This window comes from Salmo salar, chromosome ssa12 (genome assembly GCF_905237065.1).
Source record: "Salmo salar chromosome ssa12, Ssal_v3.1, whole genome shotgun sequence".
Classification (NCBI taxonomy): domain Eukaryota; kingdom Metazoa; phylum Chordata; class Actinopteri; order Salmoniformes; family Salmonidae; genus Salmo; species Salmo salar.
Window position 1 is genome coordinate 30,197,137 of NC_059453.1, and position 6,806 is coordinate 30,203,942.

A 6,806-nucleotide genomic window follows, 5' to 3' on the forward strand; every position below is an offset into this window, starting at 1 on the left:
GTCAACTGTGGGACCTTTATATAGACAGGTGTGTTTCTTTCTAAATCATGTCCAAACAATTGAATTGGCCACAGGTGGACTCCAATCAAGTTGTAGTGTCACGATCGTCAAAAGGAGTAGACCAAGGCACAGCGTACTTAGAGTTCCAAATTTTTAATAAATAACAAACTCACCAAAAACAATACAGAAGAAAACGAAACGTGAAGTTCTGGGCTGCTTACAGGCAGCTACAAAAAAACAAGATCCCACAACTAAAGGTGGAAAAAAGGGCTGCCTAAGTATGATTCCTAATCAGAGACAACGATAGACTGCTGCCTCTGATTAGGAACCATACTCGGCTCAACACAAAGAAATATAAACCATAGAATGCCCACCCCACACCCTGACCTAACAACCTAGAGAAATAAACCGTCTCTCTCAGATCAGGGCATGACATGTAGTGACACCTTAAGGATGATCAAAGGAAATTCATAGCAAAGGGGTGTGAATACTTGTGTAAAGGAGACTTCTGTATTTCAAACATTTCTAAAAACAAGTTTTCACTTTGTCATTATGGGGTATCCATTTTGAATGCAGGCTGTAAATGTGGAATAAGTCAAGAAGTATGAATACTTTCTGAAGGCACTGTAGATAGGCATTTCATATTCTACATGTTAGAGACACATGTTTGTTATACATACTATATTTCTATCAGAATGTTCCACAATGTTGTGCCCTGGTGAACGCAGCCAATAAAAGGTCAGTTTGTATCTAGTTGTAATTGTCTTAAATGTGTCACACTCTGATCTTTGTGATTGTCTTCACCCCCCACCAAATGCCGCCCATCTTCCCCATTATCCCCTGTGTATTTATACCTGTGTTCTCTGTTTATCTGTTGCCAGTTCGTTTTGTTTAATCAAGCTACCAGCGTTTTTCCCTTTGTTCCTGTCTCTCAATTGTTCCTGTTTTCTAGTTTTCCCGGTGTTGACCTTTTCTGCCTGCCCTGACCCTGCCTGCCGTCCTGTACCTTTGCCCCACCTATCTGGATTACTGACTCCTGCCTGCCTTTGACCTGTCTTTTGCCTGCCCCTGTTGGATTAATAAACTGTTGTTACTTCGACGTTGTCTGCATCTGGGTCTTACCTGAAACGTGATAAAATGCATATTGATAAAAATGTAGTTCTCTTCAATTCATAAATCTGAGTAACTTCATATCATAATAATTAGCAATTTTATTAACCATTCCACAGTAATCTTAAAATCCACACAAAGAAAAACTAGGAGAAGCGATGCACAGGAAATTATGCAGTCGAAGAGGCCGGTTTACAAGCTTCATTTTCTCCATTTCACATGCTAACAGCAACCGCAACACCATGCTCGTATCCAACTGCAAAAACCTAGAGACAAAGGAAAAGCAATGAATTAACCAAAAGCAATGTCAGTTTTGTGAAAGTAAGACTCAGTGGAACTAGGTTTCTTGCTAATGTCACGCTCTGACCTAAGAGAGCTGTTTTTCTCTGTTTCGTTAGGTCAGGGTGTGATAGGGGGTGGGCATTCTATGTGTTTGTTTTCTATGTTTTGGCCGGGTATGGTTTCCAATCAGAGGCAGCTGTCTATCGTTGTCTCTGATTGGAAGCCATACTTAGGCAGCCTTTTTCCTTTGGTTTGTGGGGGTAGTTGTTTTCTGTTTTGTTAGATTAACCTGACAGAACTGTCGGCTGTCATTTTTGTATTCAGTGTTCATTTTCATAAAAATGTACAATGAGCACTCAACACGCTGCGCCTTGGTCCCCTTCATATGACGCCCGTTACAGCTAATGCACGCAAATAATATTACTCAACATTGCTGTATAGCAGGGGTGAAAAACTCATTTTCCCCCGTGGGCCACATTGAGTCTTTAACAGTCTGAGGGCCACATTGAAATAGTCCTATGTTTTTGGAATTTTTGATGCTCCCTGACTGTCTAGCTTTTGTTTCTGTGATTGTTAGTGAGCTGGACTGAGTGAAGAAACTGTATACATGTAGGTCCATTGTCATTACCCCGCATCCGCTTCCAGGACTTTTTGACACCCTATATAAGTGGCAGTTTGAGGGCAAAAGCATTTAACTTAGTTTTAAACCTTTTTATGTCTCCTTTACAGGCGGCTTCAGGAGTCTCATCTTCTCCAAAGGTGGCTCCAGAGTCTCTATCTCCCCCACGAAGTAAAATGCTTTCTCAAGGATTCTCTGACACTTTCTGAACCTCCAGATGCTTCGGCACAGTGAGTCATGGATCATCTGACATGAGTCGATCTCTGTGTGCCACAATGCCGCTCTGGCTCGGATGAGCTGGGATCTCTTGCTCTTGCTGCTTTTGGCGAGGCTGACACTGTCTTTACAGATAGTGATGATGTCCAGGCCAATGAATAGGTCATTAAAGGCCACGTTACATCGCCTTAATGTCTTAGATAGGGCGAGTGGAGTGCCTTGTGCCGACATCCCAATGTCAGGTAAATCTGTAGCAAGTTTTTTGCCCTCTTGGAGTCCCCATGACCACACCTTTTCCCTTTAAGGTCTCTATTGAAGAGGTATTTTTCACTATGGCATTAATCTTCTTTCCTAACCTCGCACCACCTTTTCCCACAATTGCCACAACCATTAATGCCGGCCTGTTATGCCCCACAACAGGAAGAATTCTGCTGGCCACCTCCTCCAGACCCCCAGAGTATTTGCATGTCCTCTATGAAATGTTGAAAGACTGTATTGACTTCCTTACTGTGGTATCTGTTAAACATTATCTCTGTGACACCGGTGGTTAGACTGTTGACACCACTGGTCACACCCATTCCAAGCCCTGCGATGGTGAGTCCCAGTGACAGCCCAGCAGTCACAGGGGCAACACAAAGGCCTGCTATGGTCAGAGCCCCTCCTGTCGCCCCCACTGCACTGCCTGCCACACTGGAGATATCAGACCCAAACTTAATCTCTTCTAGTTTGACAGCTCCCTTTTCCAACTCTATTAGAAAGTCCAGCATTTTGGAGTGGCACTGACTGAACAGACCAATGAAGCGCAGGGCAGACTTCTGGAACAGGAACGTCAGTCTGAGGTGCTGGTCCATCCTAGCAGGAGGAACATATTCCACTTTTTCATCAGAGACATTGAAACATGTAGCTGGAATCGATGAATGATCAGAAATGTGTGCCCTCAGTGTTAGTAAGCTAGTATTTGCAAATGTAACATAAAACAAAACTGGAAAGGTTTACCTGATATCACTCAAATGGCACAAATGGTTAAACATGGTCTGCATGGACTTTTCATTCACTTCAGTGCTGGTGTCAATCATCAAGTTGTCATTCTTCTCTCTGCAAAATTGTTTTCTAATGATGATTTTGTCAAACTTCTCTCCACAAAATGATTTTCTAATGAGAAATAGATGTAAAAAGTGTTATTTATAAGGCAATTTTCAGCAATAGAGGGAGCATACATGTAACATGGTTCAATCTCTTTCAAAGCACTTACGTTATTTATATGAGGTAATACATTTGATAATACTATACTAATATATATTTTGTGTGAAACTTTACTGAGAAGAAATATTTTAGAAAAATGTATATGGTTTCATACTGAAGTATTTTGATTTGATCTGAATATTGTGGTAAATAATTTAAACTGATTTCCACTTACGCATTTCCCAATCCCATTCTCTCACAAAGCTGCTCAGAGATGTTCATGTAAGGTGCTCATACAGCACCTCCACATTGAGGAGGCATGGGGAAAAGAAGGCTGAAGCGTCCCTCTTAAAGTGGATGAGGAGAGGACAGGCCATTCTAGCGGAGGTGATGACAGCTCGGACACTTGCTGGTTCCCTCCCCTGAGGCAGAGGACAAAACTGGTTTTCATCAGCAAATGCAAACACAGAGGTGACCACCAGCCTCTCCACAGCATCCATGAAGCAGTCCAGCTCCTCCAGCCCCTTGAGAGTGTCCTTCAGTACAGCTTCCAGCTCCTTCTCCAGCTCCTTATGCCTATTGTCTGCAGTTACCTGGATCAGACAGTTGTTTGTGAACTCTTGAAATGCCTTTTCCTTATCCTTAAAGTTAATGACTTTATCAAAGTTGGGGTCAATTCCTTCTGCCTTGTCCTTGACGTTCTTCATCTTGGATTGTTCTTCCTTTCTCTGCAGGATCCACCTTGGACACCTGTCACAGAATTTCTCCACTCTGTGGATGTAGCTGAGGGTGTCTGAGATGTATTGGTCAAATAACTCTCTAATTTTCTCTCTGTAAGAACATAGGATCTTACTCAATTACCCCTTATAATGTTTGACCTCAAAAGAGCTGGCAACAGTATTGAAAATACTGAAATATAAAAAGCTTCTTACCACATCTTTGGTCTCTTGTCGGTCTTGTCATCTATCTGTGGATATACTAGTCAATTTTATACTTCCTCTGAAGTTTTGAAGAGCAATGCTCAAAACCCACCAAAAATTATCCAAACGACCCTTTAAAAAAACGAATGGTCCCGCTTTATTTGAAGTGCATCTTATTAAGGCTTCATAAAGCATTTAAATAGGGTTCATAAGCACTAAATACATTGGGTCACAAATCATCTAGAACCGTATTTCATGCTCTATAAAGGATTAATAAATGTGAACAAATAAATGTACGGTTATGTCACACAGTTATGCCACATTATGAAGCTTTATAGAGCATGGTATACGGTTATAGATCATTTGTGAAGCATCTATTTAGTGCTTAAAGGTTTTATTAGATGCACTTCAAATAAAGCGGGGTCACCAAACTAACATACCTTAATGCACTGACGCTTGTAGATAGATGTCAGCCAGGCTTAGGCTACCAATCGAAAATTTTATGAGAATTATCAACTTTATTTAAAGTCCAAAGGAAATATTACAATACAAATTAAGGGTTTCGGGTGATGAGTTGTGTCCCATCTGCCAAAAGTTTGACAAATGATATTTTTTGTGTTGACTTGTACTTCCTTTACAGTAAACCATGTGATTTCCCTCCCTTCTATGCTCTCAATCATTAACACTAACTAGCTGACAAGGTAAAAATCTGTCGTTATGCCCCTGAGCAAGGCAGTTAACAACCCATTGTTCCCCGGGCGACGAAGACGTGGATGTCGATTAAGGCAGCCCCCCGCACCTCTCTGATTCAGAGGGGTTGGGTTAAATGCAGAGACACATTTCAGTGAATACATTCAGTTGGACAACTGACTAGGTATTCCCCTTTACCTTAGTAGTTGGCTCTGGTACTTATGTTAATTACCATGCCACATATTGCTGTCCATTGGTCTTTCATTGAAAAGCAAACATTTTACAAACTAAGAAACTAGTTAGTCATTTTTACAAACTAAAAAACATCATCAAAGTGCAAATACCCAGGTGTTTCTGTCATACTTTGAGAGCACTTTAGAACTTTACAACGTTTGACACCGGTAGTGGTGTAGAGACTTTAGGAATTTGGTATATTAAAAGACAGCTTTGTAGTGCCATCATCTGAGTAATTCACACAATAAGGGTGATACTTTCCTTTAGCTTTGTCTTTACTCTGATAGATTGTAAATGACTGTTTTATATTACTGTTTAATATCATTAAATCCTCTTAGTATGAATATATTGTTTTTATGTCCTTAGAGACTGAAAGTAGTGTTAGGTTCAAGCTCTTTGTCTATTTGAAGAGTGTAATTATTTAGTGGACTGTAGGAATGTGTACTCCCAATAACTCAAGGCCTCTCTTGACTGATGAGAAGTCCTGTAATATGCACAGAGTAGCATGGAGAAATCCTGGGTGATGGAAAAGTACTGATGTACATCGTTGTGGAAGGGAGGGGGTGAGAGCTAAGGGTGTAAGTGGACACTGCCCTGTATTGAATGTACGTATTCAGCTGGACATCTTCCCTGAGTAAATATTCGAAATGTCACTTGGAGTTTGTATGATTAATATGTTTATTGTATATTGAGAAATTGATCTTATCAACGACTTTAAAATGATGTTCTGGAAAAACGGTGGAAAATAATGTAAAATTGGCTTTTAGGATGGGATAATATTATATTAAATCTGGACTTACTACATTTTATTGCCGTTTCTGTGTCACGACTTCCGCCGAAGTCGGGCGGCGTTCGGTGGTCGACGTCACCGGCCTTCTAGCCATCGCCGATCCACTTTTCATTTTCCATTTGTTTTGTCCTTGTCTTACACACCTGGTTTCATTCCCCCAATTACTTGTTTATTATTTAAATCTCTGTTCCCCCATGTTTGTTTGTGAGTGATTGTTTGTTTGTAATACGGTCCATTATTGTGGGCTCGCATATTTGCATTGTATTTGTGAATATTTGAGTAAATTACGTTTATTATTCACATCTGCTGTCCTGCGCCTGACTCCTCTACACCTGCCTCCTCGAGTTTCTTATTTGTGAAGAAGAAGGATGGAGGTCTGCACCCGTGTATTGACTATCGGGGTATCAATCAAATCACAGTGAGGTACAGCTACCCACTGCCTCTCATCGCCAGTGCGATCGAGTCAATGCACGGGGCGCGCTTCTTCACAAAATTGGATCTTAGGAGCACTTACAACCTGGTGCGTATCCGGGAGGGGGACGAGTGGAAGACGGCATTTAGTACCACCTCAGGGCACTATGAGTACCTCGTCATGCCGTACGGGTTGATGAGTGCTCCATCAGTCTTCCAGGCCTTTGTTGACGAGATTTTCCGGGACCTGCACGGGCAGGGTGTAGTGGTGTATATCGACGGCATTCTGATATACTCCGCTACACGCGCCGAGCATGTGTCCCTGGTGCGGAAGGTGCTTGGTCGACTGTTG

General features: G+C 41.6%; 1 pseudogene; it reads right to left on the reverse strand.

Annotated features, from left to right (window-relative positions):
• Positions 1-1,191: 1,191 nt before the first annotated feature.
• Positions 1,192-4,346, reverse strand: LOC123725642 (uncharacterized; annotated as a pseudogene).
• Between the last annotated feature and the right edge of the window lie 2,460 nt (positions 4,347-6,806).